Source organism: Felis catus, chromosome B1, assembly GCF_018350175.1.
Source record: "Felis catus isolate Fca126 chromosome B1, F.catus_Fca126_mat1.0, whole genome shotgun sequence".
Classification (NCBI taxonomy): domain Eukaryota; kingdom Metazoa; phylum Chordata; class Mammalia; order Carnivora; family Felidae; genus Felis; species Felis catus.
Genome location: NC_058371.1, coordinates 174,336,297 through 174,351,009, shown reverse-complemented (window position 1 = coordinate 174,351,009; position 14,713 = coordinate 174,336,297). Strand labels below are relative to the sequence as shown.

Below are 14,713 nucleotides of genomic sequence, written 5' to 3'. Positions count from 1 at the left end.
CAGATACAGTAATGGGGCAGGTATTTTGCTGTTTAAATCAAACCTCACGATGTAAGTGGGAGCATTGGTGTATTACATAAATCCTCAACCACGGGCCAGAATTACAACATTCTTAGCTGTCTACTCATTAAGAGCAAGGCCAGCCCCCTAGATTTTAAAAGATTGAAAATGATAGGACATTAATAACCACACCTTAGGGAGAAAACATTATTCCTGCATATCAAATACATCAAGTCACCCACTAGCTTAGACAGGAGATTGCATTTGCAAAAAAAAAAAAAAAAATGTAGTTGGAATTGAGATTTTCATTTTGTACCTCTTTGTGAAAATGCAGATGGATTAACATTCATGGTCACTGAGTCCCGTTTCCATAGATATAGTTTGAGTTGTACCAACCAGGGACAGATTGTGTATTTTATTACTTTGTTTAAAATATCACTCAAACATTTTAAAAATATCCCAGCACTACAGAACATCACATAAGAACATAATGACAATATTTCATCTACTTTAAACCATTTTAAGGTCCCTGTGGCATTAAAAAAAAAAAAATGTGTACCTAGATTGTGATGCTGAAAGTCTATTAGTTGAGCTCAGCATGCTGGCCTGGCCTCCAGGGAACTCCTTAAAAAGCCAAATTTAAATGAATGTGTAATCCCATTAGCATCCAGGGAAGAGTTAACCAGGTAACCAGACGTTTCATTTACTACAATTCTAAAGAGCCTTGGAAAAGATAGGGAGCATAAATGTTTTTGTCTGAGCTCCTGAAAAAAGATACTGTTTTATTTGGTTTTACAATAGAGGATTATAGCTGAGAAGAAATTCAGTGGTCAGATAAATATGAAATTTGTGTTTTTCTTCCCTTCTGACTAGTAAATTTCTAGGGATGATGTTTTTATATTATTGTACTTCTCAGAACACAGAGTTTTGAATACTAAATACTTAATATATTATTGCAAATGTAATGGCATATATAAGTTGTTGATCTTTTATTTGGAATCTAGCATTGAGTGAATCTTAAGTAATGACAGCGGTGTGCCTTTAACCCATATTGAATATGCATGTTATTTGGAGGATGTTTTGAGGCATCCCCAATGGTCTTAAAACATACATGTACATAGATTATAACCCTGAAAGTTCAGTGTATGAAGATAAGCTCATTTGGTTCAGCTAGTAATTCAATCCAGTGCGCTTTGGATATGTTAGGGAATAATACAGTCAAAACCCTCTGCTCTCGCTCTTACTGGTGATGGAGTCTGAGAAGATGCACAGAAATAGCACCTTGCAAGGAGAAGGAAAAGGAGAAAGAACAGTCTCAGACCTCAGGTGGCCGAAGAAGAAAAAGTGTTTAGTGTCCACCATATCTTTATATCTTTCAACAACACTTTCGTCTATGGCACCACCCACCTTTCTGGCAAAGAAGCCACCTGCCCATGTGATTGGTAGGATGAAGGTGAAGGCTGGCAAAGATGAGTCTTCTCCATATGCAGTCATGTGGGCCACCCAGGATATGGAACAGAGGTTCAAGAGGCTGGGCATCACTGCCCTCCACATAGAACCCCAGTACACAGGAGGAAAGAAAATCAAAACCCCTGGGCCTGGATCATAGTCAGCCCTCAGAGACCTTGCCTGTTCAGGGATGAAGATCAAGGAGGACTGAGGATGTCACTCCCAAGCCCTCCAATAGCACCAGCAGGAAGGGGGATGGTCACCCTCTGTGAACAAGACTCCTCAAATTACTGTTTTCTGTAAATAAAGTGACTTCCTGTAGGCTTAAAAAAAATCCAAACCTTTTCTCTCTTATATCTCAGCAGAAGGATACAACCAATAAATAATAGATTTAATAAATGATTGTGTGGCATGTTCGAAAGTTGTAAATACTATGGAACAAAATCAAAAGCAGAACAAAGTAAGGCGATTTGAAATTTTGAATGGTAGGAGTATGGGCTGTTGTCAACTTGAAATGTTAAAAGGAGTGGTCAAGGTAAGCCTCACTCATCAAGGTGAAATTTGAGCAAAGATTTGACTAGTTAAAAAAGTTGGCCAAGCAAGTGGCTAAGGGCAGAATATTCCAGGCTGAGACAACATCCAGAGCAGAGCCTCCAAGGTAAGAGCATATCTTACCTTGTGTTTGGTGTGTTTGGTGAAAAGCAAGGGGATAACTGTGGCTCTGAGTTAATGGCAGCGGAGTAGGGTCATAGAAATGAAGGTTGGAAGGGTCACAGGGGAGCAGGCTAGATCATATAGAGCCTGACAAATGCTTGCATGAGCTTTTGCTTCGCTGAGTTTAGTGAAGAGCCATTGCAGAATTCCAAGCAGAGAAACAATCTACTAGGATGTAGGTTCCTGATGATTCCACTGGCGTATATAGGACAGACTACAGGAAGATGAAGATAAACACGGAGTGACCAATTAGGAGGCCGTTTCCATAATGTCATGACAGCTGATGGTGGCTCAGATTGGGGTGGAAATGGTTGAGAGGTGCTTAAAATTGGCCAAATTCTGAATATAGTTTGAAGTTAGAACAAAAGGACTTCTCAGTGGATTTAAAAAGGGTATGTGCTAGAAAGGAGGATTGACAATGACTCCAAAAGATTTGGCCTAGGCACTTCCAAGAATGAAATGCCCCACAATTCCATGGGTAATTGAGGAAAAGTACATGAAGGAAGTTAGAGGAGGAAGATCAGGAGTTTGGCTTTGGACATTAAGTCTATCTAGGATGAACGCAATTATTGGATCTGTGAGTCTGGAGCTCATGTGAAAGGTCTAGGCTGGAGGTTATCAGCATGCAGATAGTCTGAAAGCCACCAGCCTGGAGAAAATCAAGAGCTAGTGTGTGGACCAAGGACCAAGCTTGGTCCTCTTAACCATTAAGAGGTCAGAATGAAAAAGAACATCAACAAAGTTGCCTGGGAAGAAGCAACCAGAGAGCTAGGAGAGAAGCCATGTGTGGTGGGTATTCTTAGAATCCAAGTGAGGAAAGTGCATCAAGGAAGAATGATCAACTTTGTTAAAACCTATGATGGGTCAAATGAAATGAGCTTGGAAAACTGGCCACTAAATCAAGTGACATGGTGCTCATTGGTTAATTAAAATGTTCATTCTGACAATGTTCACTATTTTCTTTATATTGCCATTTTGCCTTGTAAGTGAAATTTACCTCCACCCAAGAGCTCTGTCCCTGACCTCAGCAGTTTCTTCTTTCCTTTTTTTTTCTAATTGTGCTTCTCTTGTGGACAAGAGAATATTGGCTTTCTCTTAAATCTCTTATTTAATTCCCTATATTTGTGTTATATGCTCTCTCTGAATGTGCTTTTTAATGCTCACAATTTTTTAGATTTAATTTTTTCCACATTTTAATATAGATCTATGTTTGAAATTCACCTATGCTTTTTATTTCTTAGTCTATCTTGATTTTTGTTACTTTTCCAGATTACCTCATATTTGTGCTTTATTTCAGCTGCTAAATTTAAAAATTATCTAGCAGTAATCAACTTTGATATTTATTTTCATTTTATTTATTTTAAATTTTACTTACTACTCTTGAGAGAGAGAGCACCCCCGTGAGCAGGGGAGGGGCAGAGGAAGGCAAAGACAGAATCCCAACCAGGCTCCAAGCTGTTAGCACAAAGCCCAAAGCTTGGCTCAATCTCCCAAACCCTGAGATCATGACCAGAGCCTAAACCAAAAGTCGGATACTCAACTGACTAAGCCCCCCAGGTGCCCCTCAACTTTGATATTTATTAAGCATCATAGACAGTGAATTATAACTGTTTCTGACAACAAAAATCTCTCTCTCCCCAGTCACCATCCTGTTAGTTTGACAACATAGCTCAATTCTTCCTCAGGCATTCATTTAGTCTTCCTGAGAAAATAGATAAATTTATGGCTGAATTTTATTTCTAACTCCTTCTCATCAAAGCCTCTACTTTATATGCATTTCCTGCTCCATTCATTTGTGTGGAATGTAATTGCATTCTGATTTTTATTTTTATTTCTGGGACTTATTGTATTTTTATTTACCAGCTCTGACTTTTATTCTAACTGACCTTTGTAATTTCTTATTTATTCAGATTCATATCATCCTGCTGTTGTAGGTACCTTTATGTAGAGTGGAATTGCATTCCAATTTAGTCAGTGTTCCCAAACCAATAAATGTCATATCCCACTGTGAAAATAGAACTGATACAAAATGAGTCTGCATTAGAGAATGCAAAAGGTGGCAGGATAGAGGTTATATGTGAATTGAAAGTCAGGAATATTAAAAATAGAGTTAAAGGGGCAATTTTAACTGGAACAGCCAGTGCAAAGCCCTTCTACACATGCAAGTTCAAGGCACTATGTATCTAAGTCGTATTCCTACAGAGTTCTCCAACCCTTCCCATTTGAATGTGTGTGCAACACACGCAGGTACACTTAAGCATCATGAAACAATGATGAGGCACAGCAGCCTCATCATTAATGGTAAATTAATAGATGGTCCTCTTGCTCTGACCATTTCATACTGATTATGTTTATGTGCACAAACATTTTGACTTTCAATAGACCTTTTACTTTAACAAGTTGAATTATCAAGCTGCTCAGGGTAGTCACACTGATTTCAAAAAGTTTTTAAATGTCCTCGAGTGCTTTGCTGAACAAATTGTCTTGGATTGTTTCTATTCCGCCCCCCCCCCCAAATAACAACCTATGCGGTATAGTCCATGGTAGTACATATTGTGTTCTAAAATATCAATAAAAGGGAAAATATTTCTCAGAAATTATTAATGCTCCAGAGATCCTTCTAAGGATTTAAAACATCTTAAGAAGTCCTTCTCCTTTTAAGCAAACAAAGCAACAATATTACATTTTGTCTGAATAATGACAAGAAATTCAAAAGTATTCTAACAATAGTAGAAACTCAGAAGAGAGAGCATCTGGCCACTTTGTATGTGGTAACTTTCTGCTAACATCACATTCTTTTTTATTATTATTATTTTTTTTTTAAATTTTAATGTTTATTCATTTTTTTGATAGAGAGAGACAGTGTGAGTGGGTGAGGGGCAGAGATGGAGGGAGACACAGAATCTGAAGCAGGCTCCAGGCTCTCAGCTGTCAGCACAGAGCCCGACGCGGGGCTCGAACTCATGGACCATGAGATCATGACCTGAGCTGAAGTCGGACACTCAACCGACTGAGCCACCCAGAAGCCCCTAACATCACATTCTTGAAGAATTTTCTGGAGGCCCAAAATGATGCCAGATCCCACCAAATGACAATTTAGTTGTGAAATGTTTTCAAGTATTTTCATAAGATGCTCTAATTTCTTCAGGGTTTATAGAATTTTCTCTGTAGTAGCAGGGTAACAAAGTGCTGTGAGCATTAAATCAAGTTCTGAGACATACATTCTGTCCCTCCTTCAACTGCTGATTTTTCCGACTGTCGCTTTGCTCCTGTATTATCCATTTACCCATTTTCTGGTAGCCACTCCCTGATTTCTCTGTGGAGAAAACCCACTCCAGACTGAATCTTATAATAAATAGGATTCTTTATGTTGCGGATGAATGCCTATCCAAACTTCCTTCCCCTCTGTTGCTGTCATTTACCATCAGGTACTTGCTAGCTTAGAAGGAATGTTCTGTATCTTTGGCCAGGTTACTATTGGGAAAGGTCATCAAAAAGATGTGACTGCCAGTTGACCCATGAGCTGAATGAAGCAAGGTGATCAGAGGCTCCTCACATCCTCCCCTGTTTTTGGAGTGTGGGTTCCACTTGGCTTTCCTGATCTCAGAGGCTGCTGTAAGAAGTCTTGAGATAGTGATGTGGTGTTGAAAACACCTGCATGGTAGACATGACCGAACCCAGTTAACTTTAAGATTTGGTGGGCAGACGCAGGGATAAGTCTTGCTGCTGCGCAAGACAAACCTCTTATGGAAGTTCCTTTTGTTTATTAAAACTGCCACTTACAACCTGGAGTGGCTTGCCCCTTTCTTTGGTCTCTCCAGCCCCCCTCTTATGGGATCTGGTTTCAGATCACACCTGAGAAGCTCTCAGGAGAGAGTCAAACCAACACTTACTAAGATTCACTGCACTAAATTCACGTCTCTAGAAATGAATACATTTGTTTTCTTTGCACACTATTACTTGTGCCTAATTTCCCTCTAGAGACTTGTCAGAAAGTGTGGCTTGGTCAGATACAGGATCTGGGTGTTTCTGGATCCCTGGGTATAATAGCATCCTAATACCAAAACAAAAATTTCATCTTGTTTTCTAAAAGTTGGAGGTAAGGCTGACTTCCAACTTTTGGATACTGAAATATACAGTTTTCACCAAAAACAAAACAAAACATTTATCCAGGGATTGATTTCTCACCCAAATAGGTGAGAAATATTTTTGAGAATTCAGTTCTGAAACTAGAATATCACTTATTTGTGTCACACTCCCTCTGAAGAGACTGCATAAATGCGTAAAGCACCAACACGCTGCGGGAACAACGTTGGAATATGTTTGTAGAAAATAGCTTTGACATTGAAACTTGTTCTTGAAAGCCAGAAAAGTCACATTTAGAACATCACGGATGGATACAAGGACAGGCAGATGGAACACACTAGCAAGTGTTTTATGGAAAGCAGAAAGCATGTTTGAGGAATGGGAGTCACTTCCAAAAAAATTAAAAACCAAATGTCCACCACTTTTTCAACTTCAGTCTGTGGGTAATTCATAAGCCTGTACGTTTTCCCAAGGCTTCTTTACTTTGTGGTGTCTCACCCTCCATTTACTATTCCAAACAGAATAGTGAATTGTTTAAATCAACGATATGAGTTGTATTTTTGTGAAAATAAAAGTCTTTGTTACAGATGACTAACTCAGATAAGAAAAACTTTTTTCTTTGATGATAGAATTCATTAATTACATAATGAGAATGAAATTCAGTCATTCTGTAGAGAGGAGAAATATTTCTGGATGTTAGAGAAACTCACTTTTAAAAAAATTTATACTATTGGAGCACTCAGGTATTTATACTACCTGAGCCCAGGTGGCTCAGTCGGTTGAGCATTCGACTTCAGCTCAGGTCAAGATCTCATGGTTTGTGAGGTCGAGCCCTGCATCGGGCTCTGTGCAGACAGCTCAGAGCCTGGAGCCTGCTTTGAGTACTGTGTCTCCCTCTCTCTCTGCCCGTCCCCACTCACACTCTGTGTCTCTCTCTCTCTCAAAAATGAATAAACGTTAAAAAAAATTTAAATGAAAAAACCTTATACTAATATTTTACTCCCCACAATATAGCAAATATTATGGTTTCCCGTTTAAAAGATAAAAATAAGTTTTAGTTGAAAACCAGGCTTATACACAGCCTTGAAAAATCAATTAACTCTATGAATTTTTTCAGAGGTGATGTATTAGGATTTTTGTTTCCCAATGGTATGAATCAAATGGCTTCTATTTCAAAATCACCGTTTTGATCTAGGAATACTAGGAATGTTTATCTGACTCTAAAAATACTTTATCTCAGCAAAGGCCTTGGAATAAATCCTCCAGTCTCAGTATATACTGAAAATTTGAGTGTGATTTAAGCCTGCTAAAATAATGATAGTTACCAGGTTATAACATTCTGAAAAGTTGATTACTCTGCTGTAAGGAGAAAGCTTTAAAGGCTGATATGTTCTAAGCTGTAAAAACTCTCCTAAAAAATATTGTGAATAAATCTAAGATCCATCAAGTTTCTTTGAGTTTTCTTAAGGAACATTTTAGGCATATATATCAAACATTTCTCTGGATTAGGTCAGGTCACCTGAAAATGGCTTTCCTCTACCAAAGGTATCGCCCTTTCATATAATGATGCTCGCCTAAATTAAGAAGTTGTATGAGGAAATGGCATGTGAAAATTATTTTATTTGCTCTGGATATATTGTTGAGGGTACTTCTGACTTCATTAAACAGTCTTGTATTTTTGACACCTGCTAAAACTCACTCATCAAATGATACCAAGAGAACACCTGTACTCACAAAAATGTACAAAGCACTTTTGTAAAAGTACAAATTACACAGTTGTTTCATTTAACCTATTATAGCAAGGGAGAAGGCACCCAGGGGACCATTAGGAGAATCTCAGTTAAGGGAAAATGGGAGGGGCTTCTTAAAGAGTTTGAGCAAAGCTGGGCAATTCTGAGGACAGATTAGGAAAGTGGGTTGGATGCTATTCAGTGATTGGGTATTGCAATGATTTTTCTTTCTTGTTTTTCTTTTCTCTTCTTTTCTTTTCTTTTCTTTTCTTTTCTTTTCTTTTCTTCTTTTCTTTCTTTTTTCTTGAGGCAGGACAACAAGAACTGGAGGAACAAGAACTATCCTGTCATTGTAAGGAAGCAGACACAACACAAGAATGGGATATAATTCATTTTATGGTTGTAGTACAGTCTTGTGTATGTTTGCTTAGAAACTTTCCTCTGGCCTTGTCTGCAAGGGTGCTTGGTTCTGGTTAGGACCATCACTGATTGCAAATATGGCATATTCTTATTTCCACTGGGAAATTATTTGTTTTGTTTTAATTTTCCTACTAGAGATATTTTGTGTTTCTCCTTGACCACTGGTTTATTTTTCATCTTATGAGTACTGAAAATTGCATAGCGGACTATGGCTTGATCCTCTCAGTGATTGCTAGAAAGCTTAGAGATTGATTTTCAACCCCTACTCTGTCAATTTCATGAGCTAGCACAGCGTTAACACATGTATTTTACACCAATGTAAAACCTTATTTTTTTTACTCCTCCTTTCTTTTATCCAATTTTCCAGCTTCTATTTTTTACTTCATACACATTGACCATCATGTTTTTTTTTTTTAAGGTAGAGGCAAGGAGTAAATAAAAAATAACCTTTAAGTTTATATTGTCTTTAGTTTACTAACCCAGTTGTGGCAGGGAGAAGTCAGGAAGGTGCTAGGGGTATAAACGGGGTCAGTGAAGAATGCTCTAAGACAAAAGCCAGTATCCTGAACTGCACCCAACTCTAGCCTAGACTCCATTGTTAACTGGCCTTGTGATCCAGCATCCTGGAACTTCGTGGAACATTATTTTCCTCAACTGTTTTTTAAATTTTTTTTAAACATTTATTCATTTTTGGGAGACAGAGACAAAGAGTGAGTGGGGGAGGGGCAGAGAGAGAGAGAGAGAGAGAGAGAGATTGAGAGACAGGATCTGAAGCAGGCTCCAGGCTCTGAGCTGTTGGCACAGAGCCCGACGCAGGGCTCGAACCCAAACTGCCAGATCAGGACTTTAGCCGAAGTTGGACGTTTAGCCGACTGAGCCACCCAGGCGCCCCTCTTCAACTTTTAATGTAGAGATTATAGTGCCAATATAAAGATAAAATGAGAAAAGTCATCTGAAAGACTTCAGGTAATTTTATGCAACTTTATATGAATATTTTGTTAATGATTGAGAGCCAAATGCTTTGTGCACAGAGGCATATTTTTAACAAACTTATATTTACTTATTTTAAATATTTCTGTTATTAACAACTTAAAAAATATTAAGCTTATTTGTTTTGAGAGAGAGAGTGCGAGTGAGTGCGAGCAGGGGAGTGGCAGGGAGAGGGGGAGAGAAAATCCTAAGCAGGCTCCATGCTGTCAGCACCAAGCCCAATGTGGGGCTTGAACCCACAAACTGAGATGACCTGAGCCGAAATCCAGAGCCCGACGCTCAACTGACTGAGCCGCCCAGGTGCCCCTATTATTAACAACCTTAAAACCATTTAACATAATATGTGAAAGTAGAAACAGTAAGAGTTTCTGAATTTTCTAAAAGTAGTAATAGCCAGGAGTTCTTAAGACAAATGAAAAGCAATTAAGTTTTATGATGGACTTAAAATAGTCACAAAAGAAGGAATAAGAAAATGTACTTTTCCTTGAGGTTGACTATAATAAAATCTTTTACATTTCCTTCAACTTAGAAAGCAAAAATCATAATTTTGCAGTTATGTAAAATCTCCCATGCTCATACATGCTAATTTAATGAGCCCTAATTCCTATTCTAAATCAATTATATGTTACTTTACTTAGCCTCTTAAAAAAGACTTTACACTATTCTATTCATTTCTTGATCTTTGGACATATGGAATATAGGTTGATAAAAAGGACTACTGCTAAATTGTGTGCATGATTCTAATGAGAAAGCAAGCAAGCAGGTAAGCTAACACAGAACACTACACCCAACACATAGCATAAAAGTATCTGTAAAGTAATGGAATATACACTTAGCATATACATCTAAATTATACTTTAAGTGTTGTCTCCTCGAAAGAGTAGGGGCATATTGTGCTCATTTCTACGCTGCTATAAATGATCAAAATTTACATGCACTTCATCTTTGGTATTTGCCTTCAGTGACAGTTTAGAAGCAAAATACGATAATCAGTTTTATATCAAACTTATTTCCATATCAGTCACACATAGTGTTCTTTTCCATGGTCACCTATCTTATTTAATTAAAATGGCTCTGAATGAATGACCTTTGGTTGTTTACAAATACCAAATCCCCCTTTATGATATTAAGCTTTTGTAACATTGGAGACATGCGGAACTAGGCTCTGAAATATATTTCATCCAATGGCAGTATCGCTAGGGATGGCTATCCCACATGAGGCAACGGTCATCAGGAGGTACATGCGCTCCTCTGGTTGGTAAACCGCCACCTTGCTTTAGAGTTACCGTGCAGCCACACGCCAGCGGACTCTAAGCCAAGAGTAGATGATGGTCCAGTGAGACTAAAGAAAAGACCCAGGGACAGTAATCAAGATACAGGTTTCTTGGCGGGGGACTTACACTCAAGGAGTCCAGGAGCAGCCAACTGGACAGAGCATCTGCTGCTGAGATCTATATGCAGCAAACTCTTATCATGTAGCAACTTAGCCTCGCAACTATCTGTAACCCTCCCAGCGTTGCAAGGAGATCAAGCCCTGCCAAGTGGACATTCTTCCTTATGAGGGAGATGGGAGATGCTCCTGGTTGGCCACGCCCACACCCCTGAACTTGACTGCCAAAAACATGTTCTTCCACACATTCTGCTTGGCGGGAACATAGCGGGAGGACAGGATCTCTGCATCCTCAAGACAGTGATTAATAGGGACATTCAGGTGTGCTTGAACAAACCATCCTTCAGCACATACCACACAGGCACCCTTTAAATATACTGTGTACGTTGTATACATAAAACTAAGGTGAAACATTTACAAAGACAACAGGCATTTTCTATCTTTTGACTCAAAAATTTGACCCATTTTATGTTATTAAAAAATATTAAAATGTTAAGTTTGCAAAAGCCTGGCATTTCAATAGACTAATCTTCAACAGAAGCAAAGTGAAACAAGATGAGAAAAAGTAGTTTCCATTCCCATTCTCTGTTAAGCCAAGAGACTGCCGGCCTACCTAGAGGATTTCATTTTTTCCTAGTTAACCTTAGAAGGTGATTTAGACTAGTGTTTAGGTCTGTGTTTAACTTTTTGTTCAACCAGCTTCAGCTTCTGTGAACATGATAAAGATGAGGAAAAGGGAAGATTGCTTCACCAATCTGGCATATAAGGGCAAGGTCATTTAGATTGTATGATATCGACATGGAGTAGTTTGGAGTCTGGATATGGCCTGTCTAGTTGTAGCACAGGATGAAATAGGGATCCCAAGGCAAGATAAATTATAAAAGTCTTTCTTTGGGCCCATTTTTTTTTAAAGGTATTATGTTGGTGATGGAAAGAGGAAGAATTGGGAGCAGACTAGAACATAATAAGATGATGGGCTTATGACATTCTTGTGAGATTCTCCCAGTCTGAGTCAGACCTTGTCAGGGACCTTGACAGACTCTCATGGCACTGTGGATGCTAGGTGGTTAGTAAAACTAAAAACCTAGGAATAAAACTAAAAAAGTACCTGTAAGCCACAGCAGATTGCATCCTCCTGTAAGAAACATGGATTCTTTTTTTTTTTTTTTAATATTTATTTATTTTTGAGACAGGAAGAGACAGCATGAACGGGGGAGGGTCAGAGAGAGAGGGAGACACAGAATCTGAAACAGGCTCCAGGCTCTGAGCTGTCAGCACAGAGCCTGACACGGGGCTCGAACTCACGGACCGCGAGATCATGACCTGAACTGAAGTCGGATGCTTAACCAACTGAGCCACTCAGGCTCCCCAAGAAACATGGATTCTTGATGGGCCCTGGAGTCCTGCTACCACTGATACATCTTATGGCCAAGGCCATTTGGGGTATGTGCCTATAGGTGTGTGCATATGTGGGTTCATTTTATCCCCTACAAAATGCTCAGTGAACATGAAAGTGACTTTTAGAATGTGAACCCAGAGTGTTAGCTAGGTTTATCAAAAATGTAATTAGAAAATAAAACATATAGGGGCGCCTGGGTGGCTCAGTCGGTTGGGCGTCCGACTTCAGCTCAGGTCACGATCTCGCGGTTGGTGGGTTCGAGCCCCGTGTCGGGCTCTGGGCTGATGGCTCAGAGCCTGGAGCCTGCTTCCGATTCTGTGTCTCCCTCTCTCTCTGACCGTCCCCCATTCATGCTCTGTCTCTCTCTGTCCCAAAAATAAATAAACGTTAAAAAAAAAGAAAAGAAAACATATATATTTATATATATACATATATATGTGTATATATATATATATATATACACACACACATATCCCTGTTATGTGTTATGTGTTATATATGTGTATATATATACATATATATAAAACATATGTATATACATATGTATAAAACATATGTACATAACATATATATATATATATATATATATATATATATATATATACATCCCTGTTTAATCTGTCTAGCAAAAAGAGACTAAGGTTTTTTGGTAGATTTGGTCTTTGCTGTCACTGTTGTTTTCTTTGTTTTACTTTTATTGTTAATTTCTATTCAATGTTAAACAATGTGCATGGACTGAAATGCTACACAGCTCTGTAGGCAATCTATGGGGAAACAAAGAACTGTCAGACCCCAGCCACCCAGTCCTGTGCTTCTCCCCGCTGCTACAAGAATGTGTCTTAAAGACAGATCTGAGCTCATGACACAGTGCTGACACTTGATCCTACCTACCATCCAAAGTCCGTCCTTAGCATGACAAGCACATCATGTCAACTGACTTCTCTAACTGCATCTCTTGCCTCTTTCCTATACAAGGTCTATGTTCCAACAATACTGAACTGTTGGATACCCTGAATTTGAGTACTACATAACACTTTCTTGCCTCACAGTACCCTCTGCCCAGAATCTTTTTTCTGGTTTCCTTCTTTGCCTAGGTAATATTATTTGTCTTCCCCACTCCTTACTCATATATCATTTTCTTTGGGAAGACTTCTCTGACTGACTTAGCCCCATCCTGAGTTAGATGCCCCTTCTGGTGGACACCTATTGTTTGCTGACCAGCATCCCTTATGCCTCCATTCTAAAAACAGTGTAATAATGGGGCGCCAGAGTGGCTCGGTCAGTTGAACATCCAGCTTTGGCTCAGGTCATGACCTCGTGGTACATGGATTCAAGCCTTGCATTGGGCTCCGTGCTGATAGCTCAGAGCCTGGATCCTGCTTTGGATTCTGTGTCTCCTGCTTTCTCTCTGCCTCTCCCCTGCTTGTGGGCTCTCTCAAAAATAAAGATTTCAAAAATAAATAAATAAAATTTTTTAAAAAATAAAAACAGAACACTGTTCATTTTAAATAAATGGCTCCTGCCTCAAGCCTCAAGTTTACTGGGACCAAAGGGTTGCTGGATGTTCAATGTTAAAACCAGGACAGGATAAATCAAGGTGGTTGGTCAGCCTACCAGAATGGGCTCTGACTCCCTATCTAGGCAGTTTTTAAAATTTGTCTGTTTCCCTCATTAAACTCTTAAATTCTTTGAAGGCAGCGTTTTGTTTCTGGTCCTTGGCATATAATACTTTTCCTGATGCTTAATACATATTCAATCAATGAATTCCTATTTTCACAGAGTTCATAAAAAGGAAAGTGATACAAGTTTTTGAGGTCCGAACACACATTCATTTAATGCATTGTTTCCTTGCTGTTAATAACAGCATTGTTAATAAGGTAAAAAAAAAAATCTGGAAACAATCCAAATGCCCACTGAGCAGAGAATACATAAGCATATTGTGAATGGATAAATATACAATAGTATACTCACATGATGAAATATTCTACAAATGCAACAATTAAGGCATTATAGATGCACACAACAAATAAATCTTAGAATTATAATTTATATCATATTTGTTACATACAAACGAATAAATATAAAATATGTATCAAATAGATTTTAACACATTCCAAAGGGGAAAGAAAAAAAAGACTTCTATTATCAATTCATCCATAGGTGAAGGGCTTTTAAGTCTTTTCACCACCAATACAAGTATTACTATCATTACTATCATGAGAAGCTATTGTTGTTGAACATTCATTTCATACTATATACTACATTAAACACTTTACATAAGTGATCTCATTTTATTTTAATTTTTCAATACTTCTCCCCACTTCATTGGTGAAGAAACCAAGATACAGAGAGAATAAATGCCTTACTCAAAAGCACACAGCCAATTAGTACTAAAGCCAAGTTTAAATCCTGGTCCTACCTAGTTGCAAAGCCATATATTTTTTTTTTAATGGACAATATTGATAGTCCATCTAGTGGTCTAAATTGTTTATTAATAGCAGTGGACAGAATCTAGTTTGGTCCCTCATGATCCTC

General features: G+C 38.5%; 1 pseudogene; it reads left to right on the top strand.

Moving 5' to 3' along the window:
• Positions 1–1,111: 1,111 nt before the first annotated feature.
• On the top strand, positions 1,112–1,721 carry LOC101096474 (annotated as a pseudogene).
• The last annotated feature ends 12,992 nt before the right edge of the window (positions 1,722–14,713 follow it).